Source organism: Salvelinus alpinus, chromosome 1 (genome assembly GCF_045679555.1).
Source record: "Salvelinus alpinus chromosome 1, SLU_Salpinus.1, whole genome shotgun sequence".
Classification (NCBI taxonomy): Eukaryota; Metazoa; Chordata; class Actinopteri; order Salmoniformes; family Salmonidae; genus Salvelinus; species Salvelinus alpinus.
The window spans coordinates 112025474-112041900 of record NC_092086.1 but is presented as its reverse complement, the minus strand read 5'-3'; the positions used below and the strand labels follow the sequence as shown (position 1 = coordinate 112041900).

At 42.3% G+C, this 16427-nt stretch overlaps 1 protein-coding gene across 3 annotated transcripts in view; it reads right to left on the bottom strand.

Annotated features, from left to right (window-relative positions):
- Positions 1-8166, bottom strand: part of ptpn13 (protein tyrosine phosphatase non-receptor type 13) — a 125100-nt gene extending 116934 nt beyond the window's left edge. For all 3 annotated transcript variants that reach the window (XM_071341688.1, XM_071341697.1, XM_071341705.1), the window contains exon 1: positions 7832-8166. The gene's annotated coding sequence lies outside the window, so the exon portion shown is untranslated. The remainder of the gene's footprint in view (positions 1-7831) is intronic.
- Between the last annotated feature and the right edge of the window lie 8261 nt (positions 8167-16427).

The following is a 16427-nucleotide window of genomic DNA, read 5'->3' as shown; positions in this document are numbered from 1 at the left end:
GACCTCCAACCATCTTTATGGTGCCATTTGAAAAGTTAAAATGTACATTTATCAGCCAAAACATATCACCCATCCTGTATTCAAAAGAATGTTATGACTCAACCAATGGTGGGCACAACAAACACCTCAGATGTAAAGTAGGGTTTAGACTACAACATAATAAACATGTATTTGGTGAGGATTTTACTAGACTAAAAATCGGTAGGATTTTTTTTGTTGTGAAAAAATGTCAACATTTGTATTTTAAAACTTAAGAATTAATAGTTTGACAACCTTGTGTGTAAGCTTTTAAAAATGTTAGCAATCTCACCCGTTTATCTTTTCCAGTGATTGATGTTTCTATGTCTCACGGTATAGTGGCAGGGGCTCAACTTTCAGCACCTTGACCTCTTGAATGTTTTGGCATTCAGGTCCAAAAAGTCACTTTCTACAAATGATACATCCAGCTCAATGTAAGTCACACTAATAAAGAAAGAGTTGTTTGATGCCTTCTTTCACCTTTTTCACTGTCCCCAATGGCACCCTATCCCCATAGTGCCATATGGGCCCTGGTCAAAAGTAGTGCACTATATAGGGAATAGGGTTCCATTTGGTACGCATTCAGTGTGATAAACCCCAGCTGCTAGGCTGGGACGATAAAGTATGTTTAAATCCTCTGAATCCGATTGCGATGTGATGCAAGTGAACTATAGGAAACGTCGGGTTTTAAAGGGATTACATTTAACTAAGCAAAAACCATGAGTACCTAAATAGATGTGCGTCACATTTCAATTGAAATGTGGAGTCAGACCGTATGTGGGGTTTACTGCCTGTTGCTGTAATGCTGACGTAACAGGGCTACATCAGTTATGGGTTGTCGTGTTTCCCCTATATATGTGTATAGATGAATGGCCCCAGGAAGAAACCAGTTGCTGCTCACCACCACCAAATAAAACACTGAAACATAGATTCTGTCATGAATATTACACGCAGGGATGGATCGGTTTTGCAGAAACCTCTGCTAAATCCTGAAGCTTATCTAACACAATCCACGCTGGTCAAAACGCAGAAAAAAAATAGATAAGAATCAGCATCACAATCTACAAATCAGCCAAATGGGTACAAATGTGGACACAATTATTCTAATGGATGGTACGTGGATCAGTACGGTAGAGTTGATGAATAGGCATGTAGGGATAGTAATACATATTTATGCAAGAATGCAAGTTAAAATACTTTGGTCAATGGGATGGTTCCAGGACTAAAGGGAAAGTGGGTTACAACCCATAACGATACTCATTAAAAACGACAGAATGGGTGAGAGTGAGTAGCGTGGAGAAGACCTTGGCCCAATTGTTCAGCGTTCTTGTTATTTCAACAGAGACCTAACAGAGGAATGTTTTTATCCTGACAGAGGCTGCTATGGAGGGCAGGCCTTATTCTCTGAGAGAGAGAGAGAAAGAGCTGGCATGCGAGAGAGAAAAAGAAAGTGTGTGAGAGTGAGAAAGAGCACAAGAACGAGAAGAGAAGAGTGAGAAAGAGCACAAGAACGAGAAGAGAAGAAGAGAGCGAAAGGGCACAAGAACGAGAAAAGAAGAAGAGAGCGAAAGGAGAGAAAGAGGGTGTGAGTGTCATTTTCTCTTTCCAAAAGAGGGTTGTGGTTTGTTCTATTCCAAGTTATTTCCCACACTACATTTAGAGAGGAACAAACTAAGACTACTATGTCACAGTCACAAGAAGGTGCTATACATGGTCACACGCTAGGTTGTATATTCTAAAATTCACCCCCAAAAAATGCACCTTTTCCCACCAGTGGTGTTTCCAGGGGTGTGTTTCCACCAAACTGTTGCAGATCAAAATGAGTGCGTGGTGAGTAGGTGTGTCCAAACCTTTGACTGGTACTGTATACTAAGGAATTTGTGAAAATTCTGTAGCAATATAGAGTGGGAAAACGGCTGTGCGTTTGTACAATTAAGACACTGCAGTACATAAAAACTAATAAAAACATCTGTCTTGTCCAGGACTGGAGCCTACACAGACCGGTGGCCTATATATAGCCAATCAGAGCTGCATTAGGCCTATAACATTTGCCGCACGGGCCTGCCATCATTCACTTGCCAAAAGCCACACCTGAATGGATTTCTGCAAATACCACAGGAGTGCCTCACATTTGGGAACTTTACAGTCCTATTGATAAAACACCATGAAAAGATAGGCAACTGATGGCGAGAGCCTATGCACATCAACAACAAGATCAACAACTAATGCTAGCCAGAGTGAGACGCGCTAAAAATCTAACGAGGTAACACTAGATAAATGCGATCAAACTTTTTCAGCTAGTCGGCCGTCAACTGCACTGATAAACGATGGGGAACAGTAGCCTTGCTCATCCTTCTGCAGTTTGCCTGCCAATGCACGCTTGTCCCAACCCACGTTTTGACAACTGACAGGGAACTTGCCTGCCTGACAAATACATTTGACTGACAACAGATATGCTAATTGTGGATAACAGTCCTTCATGTTCAGAATAGCTAGCTAAGCAATTGACACCTGCATCTCTAGTTGTAGGCAGTGAAAAACAATAAGGGGAATAAATCAGTGAAAACAACAATGTATTTTGTATTTTACACGAGCAACTGCGACCCAAACTGGCCATTGTTTTATTAGAAGAAGAAAAACATGTTCCTTTATAAATGTCCACAGGATGCTGTATAGAGCATTTTAAAATTAAAAAACAAAAAATAATATTCATGCAGCCTGTGCTGCTATGCTTGCAGATGTACATAATATGCTGCGAATAATCAAACAGTATTTAATAACTTGAAAACAACAAAAATGCAGCTGTAAGTTGTTGTAACATTTAAACTTCAAACATGTTTTTCGTGTTTTTGCACAGCATGGATCACCAGTGCAGTTGAATGCAGCACTCAAAATGTCCTGTTAAGTAGCCAGCCTAGACTACTGCTGTAACATGCTGTAACAGGCCTACATGTTCTACTGCTGTAACAGGTCTACATGTTCTACTGCTGTAACAGGTCTACATGTTCTACCGCTCTAACAGGTCTACATGTTCTACTGCTCTAACAGGTCTACATGTTCTACTGCTCTAACAGGTCTACATGTTCTACTGCTGTAACAGGTCTACATGTTCTACTGCTGTAACAGGTCTACATGTTCTACTGCTGTAACAGGTCTACATGTTCTACTGCTGTAACAGGTCTACATGTTCTACTGCTGTAACAGGTTCTACATGTTCTACTGATGTAACAGGTTCTACATGTTCTACTGCTGTAACAGGTCTACATGTTCTACTGCTGTAACAGGTCTACATGTTCTACTGCTGTAACAGGTCTACATGTTCTACTGCTGTAACAGGTCTACATGTTCTACTGCTGTAACAGGTCTACATGTTCTACTGCTGTAACAGGTCTACATGTTCTACTGCTGTAACAGGCCTACATGCTTGTCCTCTGCATGGTGTTTTGTTGCAGGTTTAGTTTTTTTTGGTTATTCTTTATGAAGCTTTAAAAACCAAAGCCAGACTGCAACATTTGAGTAGCTTAGCTATGACTGTGAAGTGTGTCTGTAGAACTACACCTTCCCTCCACTGTGCGTTGTAAACGGGACAAACGCATTTCTACACGTTCCCTCCACTGTGCATTGTAAACGGGACAAACGCATTTCTACACCTTCCCTCCACTGTGCATTGTAAACGGGACAAACGCATTTCTACACGTTCCCTCCACTGTGCATTGTAAACGGGACAAATGCATTACTACACGTTCCCTCCACTGTGCGTTGTAAACGGGACAAACGCATTTCAGAGCAATTCAAGTTAAAGCCTGATGTGCTGGCATTGGTCAATTTAATTTCATAAAGTAGATGGCTCAACTGTTGACTCGCTTGGTTGTCCTAGTCGGCCCACAGGCTTTGGGTTTGACAGGTAGACGCTAGCCTATTTGCCACCTTATGACTGACTTGTGATCATTGCCCTTGCTAGTCTGATTATATTGACATTTCCAGCCTTAGTCCCCCATAAAACAGTGCATCCCGAATGGGTGGAGGCAGCAAACAATGATAGCAATATTTTTTTGACTACCAAGAAAATGTATTGGTGAATTATATTAATCAAGCATTGAACTGCATCCATCTATTCTGCCAAAAATGCCTTAGTGTACGTCACGGCATTTATAAAATAGTACCGAAATGTACCGTTTCCATCACAGCTGTCATGATTTATTGTTAACATGTTATGACTTTACTCGCATAAAAACTGTGGATGGAAACATGGTTAGTGTTACAAGAAGGATATTAACTAAGACTACTATGGTATACAGGGTAACAGTCACAAGAAGGATACTAACTAAGACTACTATGGTATACACGGTAACAGTCACAAGAAGGATATTAACTTAAGAGTTCCTAGTCTTAGATTGTCCCAAATGGCACCCTATTCCCTATATCAAATTGTATTTGTCACATTCGCCAAATACAACAGGTGTAAACCTTACAGTGAAATTCTTACTTACAAGCTCTTAACCAACAATGCAGTTTTAAGAAGTGTTAAAGTATTTACTAAAATAAACTGAAAAAATAAAAGACAATAGAAAAATAACTAATAATGAAAGAGCAACAGTGATGAGGCTTTATATACAGGGGGTACAGGTACAGAGTCAATGTGCGGGGGCACAGGTTAGTCAAGGTAAGATGTACATGTAGGTAGAGTGACTAGTGCACTATTTTTGAGAAGAGCGCTATGGACCCTGGTTAAAAGTAGTGCACTACCCTATGGACCCTGGTCAAAAGTAGTGCACTACCCTATGGGCCCTGGTCTAAAGTAGTGCACTACCCCTATGGACCCTGGTCAAAAGTAGTGCACTACCCCTATGGACCCTGGTCAAAAGTAGTGCACTACCCCTATGGACCCTGGTCAAAAGTAGTGCACTACCCCTATGGACCCTGGTCAAAAGTAGTGCACTACCCCTATGGACCCTGGTCAAAAGTAGTGCACTACCCCTATGGGCCCTGGTCAAAAGTAGTGCACTACCATATGGACCCTGGTCAAAAGTAGTGCACTACCCTATGGACCCTGGTCAAAAGTAGTGCACTACATAAGGAATAGGGCGGCATATGGAACGTAGCCCTATTCTGTGGTGCTGTAGTGTTTTTCCTCTCGGTCTGACTGGCGCAGTTACTCAGCATGAAAAACAACCCACTCTGTAAAATTACATTTTCAAGTGGGTGAATAAGACTGAATCAGTCAGATAACATAAATTGCCTCAGATTTTACTGCCATTTTTCTCTGCCTTTTAGGCCTACTAAAGATTTTTTTTTTTTTTAAGGGAGACAGCAAACACACACACACACACACACACACACACACACACACACACACACACACACACACACACACACACACACACACACACACACACACACACACACACACACACACACACACACACACACACACACACACACACACACACACACACACACACACACACACACACACACACACACCTTCCTTTCCAAACTTCACAGAAATCCCTCAAACTCACAAGTAATAATTGACAACTTTTGAAGCAATCAAAAGAAAAGCTGAGAATGTTACACATGCAGGCTTTAGTTTCCAACGGCATAATAATTCAGAGATCTGAAAACGAGCTGCTGGTTCATTTTCTCCAGACTTTAGAGCTTAGGTTGTGTTGGAGCCGGTAAAACCATTTGGATCAGAAGGGGGGGAAAGCAACTGTAATAGTGATAGGGGGGAAAAGGAAAAAACATATATTTTTCGACAGTTGCACATCACAATATTATTTTTGAACGATATATGGATATTTGACTAAGTATGAATTTGTATTGATTTTTAGTTTTTGCTTTGTAGCACCTACAGACGAAACATTATGGTGTCTTAAAAAGGAGGCATGGTAAGGGCAAAATGTCACAAATGTTCCAACTTCAATTCATTATCTCAGTTATGATTTAAGATACAAATGTCAACATTCCTTCCTCCAAAGGATTCTTCTATAGAGTCAATTGTGAAAATTCATGGTCCTATTTTGTTCTAGTTTGAGGAATCACCAAATCCTTTCCTGGTCAGGTGAAAGAGCAACAGCTTTCCTGGTCAGGTGAAAGAGCAACAGCTTTCCTGGTCAGGTGAAAGAGCAACAGCTTTCCTGGTCAGGTGAAAGAGCAACAGCTTTCCTGGTCAGGTGAAAGAGCAACAGCTTTCCTGGTCAGGTGAAAGAGCAACAGCTTTCCTGGTCAGTTGAAAGAGCAACAGCTTTCGCTCTGTCACTGATTCTCCTTTAAATGTGAGGGAAAACATCCTGTCCTGTTGTTGATGTTTTGATGACAGGCAGCTAGACATAAAGCAGGTCCATCATTACTAAGCCCTTCAGTCATCTCTCTCCCCCTCTCTCCCCCTCCCCCGCAGCACTCTATTGGTCTTCACCTCATCCGCCCATTCCTGCTCATCACAGCATTACCATGGAGACAGTGACATGCAGCTCATGGATTTTACTAAACCACACATCCCCCCCCCCCCCCTTCACTCCTGATTCTGGGATTTCTGACATCCCTGACTTCAACCAGAACTTCTGAAAAATCTGGGTAAAGTTCCCAGAAAGTTTCTGGAATGTTGCAACCTTACCCAAGACTCGATGTTCCTATTCTTATGTTTTCCTATTTCTTATTGTTGTTGCATTGTCAAGAAAGGAGCCTGAGAGTAAACATTCAGCTAGATGATATATACACACAATGTGTACCATGTACATACAACTAATGAAGCATGTTGGTTTTCCCCATAGTATTAGAACTCAAACATAAAAAAACGGCCTTTTAGCCTACCAGTGATAAAGGAGACGGTAAAGTAACACCTTCCTAATCAAACTTTTCCTTGTTAAAATTGGGACTTTGCTCATTAGTTGCTGCATGGCCAACCCCCCCAAAAAACCTGAGTGTTGACTTTCCAAACATGTTATAGTTATGGATGGGGGGAGGGGAGAACTGCATTAGGCGTTATGCAATGTTGTCAACCTAGGAACCAAGACTAGATAGGTGGATGATTCTCCATTTAAAATCTGAAAGTTAAGTGAGATTCAAGGAACAGCTGAAATTCTATATTGAGTCATGATCCATTAATCTAATTGAACACGCGTTAGATTATCTAGCTGTAGCCCCCCCATGAGGATTCCACAGGTTTTAGAGGATACAGGCCTATATGTAACCTACAATCTGACAGAACCGCCAAAATGACCCTTGGTGGATTTCAACCCTGGCTTCTAATGCAACTGTGTGAGCCTTTTATTTGGAATGATGATTAATATTATACATTAGACCTTTTAGATTCACGTTGAAACATCGTTACAAAATGTACACAGAGCGATGTTGCAGTTGATTCATCTGGCTACTTCAGAGCGCTGATACTGGGGTTTTTTGTTGTTCCATCCTGTGGCATCTCGTGCTAGAGCATTTTTCCTCGAGCGATACCTTCCTTTACAACATTGTTGCAACACACATTCCATGCTACGTTCAAACCGCATAGGTCAAGTTTCCACTAAAACGCAGCAACTATGTAACCATTAAAGACAAGTAACGAAAAGTAAACAGACTAATTATTATATATATTTTTTAAAAGGGGTGTTTCCGCACATTCCTGTCTGAAAAAAAAAGGTTGGCTTTAACCCCATGATAACAAAACTAGAACACTAGCACCGTTTCGGTTGTGAAGAGCGAGTGATTGGCTGAGTAGTGCTAGCCGCTTTGCACGTCCATAAACTTTTATGCTAAACAAACTTTAGAAAGAAAGCCCAACCTTTGGAAAAATAGATACAATTAGTCAACTTACCGAGCAATGTATGACACTAAAGAGCTTGAAGGAAAAATGTTCGCAGTCCGACTATCCTACAGAAGCGCAAACAGACGAAACGGAACGTCATCGCATCCACAATAGAACATCTTAAAGTTGACCGCTGCCGCGAGACAGTCGGAAAGGATGCAACAGGTTAATGTCCTCACCACAACGTATTCGATCAAAAAAAAAAAAAAAAAATCCGTTAAAAGCAACAAAACCCTGCGTTGAAAAAAAAGATCTACTTTTAAACAGTCGTGGCGGGTTTGTCTGTCAATCCCCAGTTTGTTCGGCGAAGCCCTGTAACCATTACTGCTTATGAGCGTTTTCCTTCTCCAGTCCCCTCCCTTCGCCCATCTAGTTGTGGCGGACTGGGAGTAACCAGACGCCATATTCACACTGTTCATTGGCTCTTTGCACGGGGACCGTCTTCGTCATATAAGCATCTGAGACGTCTCTATAGTTACCCTCAACAGGGAGGAAAATACTGTACAGTAGGCTAAGGCTACTAATGTTGATATAGGTGTACCAGTACTCTTTTGGTCAAGTATAACATCTGTCCAAGGTTTTCCATATGTGGTTTTCTAGGGATAGGGGGTAGCCATTCATGGTGGGTATTATTGAAAAGTGGTATACAGTATATTTGTACAAAAATCGACAATGGAGCATTCTATTCTATGGTCTGAGTAATTAACAATAGCTGGGCTCTTGAATCCAAGCATTTTGGCAGGTCAACAAATAGAAACAACTAAATAACAAACGTAAAGTAATCGTGCATTCAAACTCTCTCTCTCTCCACTCCAATGTCTAGCGTGGATATTCTTCAGTTAGCCTACCACAGAGGCTGCTAGGAATGGGCTACGGTATACTTACAGTATCTCTCCAAGCTCCCCCCTCCTCCACACAAACGCACGACGTTCTCAGTTCTTTCTTTCTCTCTTGTTCTCTGTCTCTCACGCTCACTCTCATACACTTTCTCTCACTCGTTTTCTCACTTTTTAACAAACAACTATCAATCGTTGTAGTCCTATTGACACAATACGAGTGTTTTTTTTGGGGGGGGGGTCTATTTCGGCCATAGTTACTCGTGAGGAAAGTAGCACGTCATTTCACCACTTTCAATGACTAACAAGAGAAGAATGAGGTTTCACACCACAAATGGCGGGGTATGAAGGGAAGAAATAGGCTCAACTCTGGTTCTGTTGTTTTTCTTAAACCTCTACATTTCTCTTTCAGAAACATTATCCAGAGCAGCAGAAAGTAAGCTATTTCCAGGCAGACCACAAAATGTTTGTTTCAGGACATTTTTTTCCCACAAGATTTAAATCAGAGCACAGCAAATAGGCTAAGTGATTAAACACTGTACTGTATTATGCTGTAATCCAACATAATCCACTTCTCCTTTAACCTTTTCTTTATCTGCACTGTAAACTATTTGTAACTATTGACCACAATATAGATGATGATTCATGTTTTTGTATTTTAATGAGAGAACATCCTACCCACAAGGGATGGAAGCAGGCTAGGCTATTTTAAACCATACGTTGTTAGAACCTGTGGACCGAACGGAAAGCATTTGCCAGCAGTGCCTATAGACCGAACTCATTAAACCCCCCTAATGACATGCATGATAGCAAATACAGGAGTAGGAGTGGGAGGAGAGAATATATATCGTGGTACAGTCAGTTGGTATTTATTTATATATGTTTAGTTATTTAACCTTTATTTAACTGGGCAAGTCAATTAAGAACACATTCTTAATTACAATGACGGGCTACACCGGTCAAACCCGGACGACGCTGGGCCAATTGTGTGCCGCCCTATGGGACTCCCATTCACTGCCGGTTTCGATACAGCTTGGATAATTGGTCATCTGGGATTCACAGATGTGTATCCTTTGACGACACCATGCATTTCAAGAAGTAGCACAAAACTTTTACGAACTTAAATGTAAACTTTCAAAATATTATCAGAAGCATAAACAATATTGTATTGTATGTATTGTATATGCCCTATATGTCAATCACAATATCAACAACAACAAAAAAACATTTTTAACATTGCAGTTAAAAAATAGCAGCTATGAGAGCACTGCCACAGTAACTCTTTTGTTTGGAAATCTGATGCCATCCATCCAGTCAGTCAGTCAGGAAGTAATTCAGCATCAAGCACTTCCTCAGTTTGCACTGGGCTGGCCGTTTCAAGCTCATTATTTGCCATCTAGTGGTTTTTTTAAATCATTGCAAGCAGGATGTGATAACAGACTTTTAGTGCATATTCTGCTCAATGAGGCCAACTTCCTTCATGCATTGGGGAGGGATATCTTTCAGGAATGTGTCAATTGTACAGATACAAACTAATTTTAACACACAGGTCTTTGTAACTGTGTGTGTTTGTTTATTTGTTATTTCAAGGTTTATTGTCACATGCACAGGATACAGCAGGTGTAAAACAATACAGTGAAATGCTTAACTTGTCACCTCTTTCCCAACAATAAAGGTATGAATATAGATAAGAGAAAAAACGTGAAATGCATAAAAAAAACATGAGAATAGTCTGATATACAGGTCTGATATACAGGTCTGATATACAGGTCTGATTTACAGGTCCGATATGCAGGTCTGATATGCAGGTCTAATATGCAGGTCTGATATACAGGTCTAATATGCAGGTCTGATATGCAGGTCCGATATACAGGTCCGATATGCAGGTCCGATATGCAGGTCCGATATACAGGTCCGATATACAGGTCCGATATACAGGTCGAATATGCAGGTCTGATTTACAGGTCCGATATGCAGGTCTGATATACAGGTCCGATATGCAGGTCTGATATACAGGTCTAATATACAGGTCCGATATACAGGTCCAATATACAGGTCTAATATACAGGTCCGATATACAGGTCTAATATACAGGTCAGGTCTAATATACAGGTCTAATATACAGGTCTAATATACAGGTCTAATATACAGGTCTAATATACAGGTCTAATATACAGGTCTAATATACAGGTCTAATATACAGGTCTAATATCAGGTCTAATATACAGGTCTAATATACAGGTCCGATATACAGGTCTGATATACAGGTCTGATATGCAGGTCTAATATACAGGTCTAATATACAGGTCCGATATACAGGTATGAAATAAAGGTATAAACTGGGTGGTTCATGTGCTGAATGCTGATTGGCTGACAGCCATGGTATATCAGACCGTATACCACGGGTATGACAAAACATTTATTTTCCCTGCTCTAAATACGTTGGTAACCAGTTTATAATAGCAATAAGGAACCTCTGGGGTTTGTGCTATATGGCCAATATACCACGGCTAAGGGCTGTGTCCAGGCACTCCGCGTTGCGTCGTGCATAAAAGGACCGCCCTTAGCCGTGGTATATTGGCCATATGCCACACCTCCTCGTGCCTTATTGCTTAAATATACAGGTTTAATATACAGGTCTGATATTTGTATTTTTTATTTAACCTTTATTTAACTAGGCAAGTCAGTCAAGAACAAATTCTTATTTTACAATGACGGCTTACCCCGGCCAAACCCGGACGATGCTGGGCCAAGTGTACGCTGCCCTATGAGAGTGATTTGAGTAAGCAATGTACATGTAAACAGGGGTAAAAGTGTCTGATAGCAGGATCAATACTAATGGTAAAAATAATCATTATAATCAATCCATCAAGAATGGCATCATTGTGTGTGTTGCGTGCATGGTAATGACTGTGTGTGTGTGTGTGTGTATGTGTGTGTGAGTATGGGTGCATGAGTGTGTGTGTGTGTGTACGTGAGGTTGCGTGAATGTGAAGAACGTCACTGTAGGTGTATGTGGCTTAAATTGTGAAGTATTAGGAATAGTAAATAAGAGTCTGATAGCAGCAATTGTGATGTGTGTGTGTGTGTGTGTGTGTGTGTGTGTGTGTGTGTGTAGCATGAATGTATTTGTGTGTGTGTGTGTGTGTGTGTAGCATGAATGTATTTGTGTGTGTGTGTGTGTGTGTGTGTGTGTGTGTGTGTGTGTGTGTGTGTGTGTGTGTGTGTGTGTGTGTAGCATGAATGTATTTGTGTGTGTGTGTGTGTGTGTGTGTGTGTGTGTGTGTGTGTGTGTGTGTGTGTGTGTGTGTGTGTGTGTGTGTGAAAGACTTCTCAGATTAGCTCTGCCTTCCTAAAAATTTGGTCATGTCCTTTGTGTTAATGACATTATTTATTTATTATTTTTAAATGTATTTCAGATTCAGATCTACTTTATTATCATGTGGTTATTATCATGTGCTTATTAAAAATACGGTACATAAAACATGAAAACACAGAAACTACACAATATAATGAATTGAAAGTGCCAATAGCTACACATTTAAAGTGAAAGTGCAATGTGCTGTGTACGGGAGGGACCAACAGACTATATCTATTAAACAGCCCAATGGTTGTTGGAATAAAAGAGTCCCCACATCTATCTGTTTTAATTTTATTTTGAAGAAGTCTCTTTCCCCTTGTCCGGCTGCTGCTGAAGTTTGAGTGAAGGGGGTGAGTATGGTCATGTTAAATGCTGTCATGTTTTAGAAGGATGAGTTTTGAGTGAAGGTGATGAGTACTGTCTTGTAAAATGCTTTCGAGTTTTAAGAGGATGAGTTTACAGGTTGGAGATTGATTCTTGATCTATACCAATTATCCTTCCCGCCGTCTTAATCACGCGCTGAAGCTTGACTTGGTCTTGCACTCGTATGTTTCCAAACACGCATGTCAAGTCCAATCAAATCAAATTTGATTTGTCACATACATGTGTTTTGCAGATGTTATTGCGGGTGTAGCAAAATGCCAGTGGTTCTAGTTCCAACAATGCAGCAATATCTAACAAGTAATATCTAACAATTTCACAACAAATACCTAAAACTGTCACGGTCGTTGAAATGAGTGCACCAAGATACAGCGTGGTATGTTTCCATCCTTTTATTTAGAAGAGAAACTTAAAGCACAAAAACAATAAAGCGAATAAACGAAACGTGACGCTACATGCAGTGCAGAAAGCAACTACACACAAACATAGTCAAGATCCCACAAATACAATGGGGAAAATGGCTACCTAAATACGATAAACAGCTGCCTCTGATTGGGAACCATATCAGGCCAACATAAATATACAATTCCCCTAGATAACCCGCCCTAAATCACACCCCGACCCAACCAACATAGAGAATAAACAGCTCTCTATGGTCAGGGCGTGACAGTACCAGGAGGTTCTCAGGAGGTTCCGGACCGTGGACCGTCGTTGGAGGTTCCGGACTGTGGACCGTCGCCGGAAGCTCTGGACTGGGAACTGTCGCCGGAAGCTCTGGACTGGGAACTGTTGCCGGAAGCTCTGGACTGGGAATGGTCGCCGGAAGCTTGGTGCGTGGGGCCAGCACTGGTGGTACCGGGCTGGTGACACGCACCTCAGCACGAGCGCGAGGAGTAGGCACAGGACGTACTGGACTGTGGAGGCGCACTGGAGGCCTGATGCGTGGGACCGGTACAGGTGGCACCGGGCTGATTACTTTTATTTCTTTCATCACATACACTCAATTAGCATTTGGTAGCATTGCCTTAAACAATTTAAACTTGGGTCAAACGTTTCGGGTGGCCTTCCACAAGCATCCCACAATACTTTGGGTGAATTTTGGCCCATTCCTTCTGACAGAGCTGGTGTAACTGAGTCAGGTTTGTAGGCCTCCTTGCTCGCACACGCTTTTTCAATTCTGCCCACAAATTTTCTACAGGATTGAGGTCAGGGCTTTGTGATGGCCACTCCAATACCTTGACTTTGTTGTCCTTAAGCCATTTTGCCACAACTTTGGATGTATGCTTGGGGTCATTGGACATCAGACCAGAGGACATTTCTCCAAAAAGTACGATCTTTGTCCCCATGTGCAGTTGCAAACCGTAGTCTGGCTTTTTTATGGCGGTTTTGGAGCAGTGGCTTCATCCTTGCTGAGCGGCCTTTCAGGTTATGTTGATATAGGACTCGTTTTTACTGTGGATATAGATACTTTTGTACCCGTTTCCTCCAGCATCTTCACAAGGTCCTTTGCTGTTGTTCTGGGATTGATTTGCACTTTTCGCACCAAAGTACGTTCATCTCAAGGAGACAGAACGCATCTCCTTCCTGAGCGGTGTGAGGGCTGCGTGGTCCCATGGTGTTTATACTTGCGTACTATTGTTTGTACAGATGAACGTGGTACCTTCAGGCGTTTGGAAATTGCTCCCAAAGATGAACCAGACTTGTGGAGGTCTACGATTTTTTTTCTGAAGTCTTGGCTGATTGGCTGATGGAGGTGTACCTGATCCACAGGTACACCTCCAATTGACTCAAATGATGTCAATTAGCTTATCAGAAGATTCTAAAGCCATGACATCATTTTCTGGAATATTCCAAGCTGTTTAAAGGCACAGTCAATTTAGTGTATGTAAACTTCTGACCCACTGGAATTGATGACCAGGTGGCGAATCGCATCTCTGCATGTCTGGCAGACATATCAGTGTGGATGACGGATCACCACCTCAAGCTGAACCTCGGCAAGACGGAGCTGCTCTTCCTCCCGGGGAAGGACTGCCCGTTCCATGATCTCGCCATCACGGTTGACAACTCCATTGTGTCCTCCTCCCAGAGTGCTAAGAACCTTGGCGTGATCCTGGACAACACCCTGTCGTTCTCAACTAACATCAAGGCGGTGACCCGTTCCTGTAGGTTCATGCTCTACAACATTCGCAGAGTACGACCCTGCCTCACACAGGAAGCGGCGCAGGTCCTAATCCAGGCACTTGTCATCTCCCGTCTGGATTACTGCAACTCGCTGTTGGCTGGGCTCCCTGCCTGTGCCATTAAACCCCTACAACTCATCCAGAACGCCGCAGCCCGTCTGGTGTTCAACCATCCCAAGTTCTCTCACGTCACCCCGCTCCTCCGCTCTCTCCACTGGCTTCCAGTTGAAGCTCGCATCCGCTACAAGACCATGGTGCTTGCCTACGGAGCTGTGAGGGGAACGGCACCTCCGTACCTTCAGGCTCTGATCAGGCCCTACACCCAAACAAGGGCACTGCGTTCATCCACCTCTGGCCTGCTCGCCTCCCTACCTCTGAGGAAGTACAGTTCCCGCTCAGCCCAGTCAAAACTGTTCGCTGCTCTGGCACCCCAATGGTGGAACAAACTCCCTCACGACGCCAGGTCAGCGGAGTCAATCACCACCTTCCGGAGACACCTGAAACCCCACCTCTTTAAGGAATACCTAGGATAGGATAAAGTAATCCTTCTAACCCCCCCCCCCCCCCCCCCCCTTAAAAGAGTTAGATGCACTATTGTAAAGTGGTTGTTCCACTGGATATCATAAGGTGAATGCACCAATTTGTAAGTCGCTCTGGATAAGAGCGTCTGCTAAATGACTTAAATGTAAATGTAAATGTAATTGTGATACAGTGAATTGTAAGTGAAATAATCTGTCTGTAAACAATTGTTGGAAATATTACTTGTGTCATGCACAAAGTAGATGTCCTAACCGACTTGCCAAAACTATAGTTTGTTAACAAGAATTTTGTGGAGTGGTTGAAAAACAAATTTTAATGACTCCAACCTAAGTGTATGTAACCTTCCGACTTCAACTGTATAAATATATGGACGAGCATATCAGACGAATGGACAGCACGCTCTGCAGGACAGATTTAAAGAACATTTCTAAGATATGGCGGTCGACATTGTTGGATTCCTGGCCTGTCTCCCCCTGTCTGGTACAGGTACCCCCACCACACTCCCCCCTCTCTCCTGAGTTCTCGCTCGCCTCCAGCACACACACACTGTTTGGGCGAGTGACTTTGAACTTATAATGGCTAGCCCCAAGTCGTTATAGGTCCTCAATGATGTCACCATTGCCTTGATTCTAAGCAATGTTGTGCTGCTATTTTTATTGACTTGGCCAAAGCTTTTGGCACAGTAGACCATTCCATTCTTGTGGGCCAGCTAAGGAGTATTGATGTCTCTGAGGGGTCTTTGGCCTCGTTTGCTAACTACCTCTCTCAAAGAGTGCAGTGTATAAAATCAGAAAATCTGCTGTCTCAGCCACTGCCTGTCACCAAGGGAGTATCCCAAGGGTCAATCCTAGGCCCCACGCTCTTCTCAATTTACATCAACAACATAGCTCAGGCAGTAGGAAGCTCTCTCATCCATTTATATGCAGATGCTACAGTCTTATACTCAGCTGGCCCCTCCCCGGATTTTGTGTTAAATGCTTTAAACAAAGCTTTCTTAGTGTCCAACAAGCTTTCTCTACCCTTAACCTTGTTCTGAACACCTCCAAAACAAAGGTTGTGGTTTGGTAAGAAGAATGCCCCTCTCCCCACAGGTGTGATTACTACCTCTGAGGGTTTAGAGCTTGAGGTAGTCACCTCATACAAGTATTTGGAAGTATGTGTTATGCTGGTGAATGAGGACCCAAAAGCGACGTAATAGAAACAGAGTCTTTATTCCAGTATTAAACAAACAATGATTCTCCTGGATATTATCAAAGGTAAATCCAAAACAGGAAACTGAAATCCTCTCGTCAGTAGAGAGGAACGAC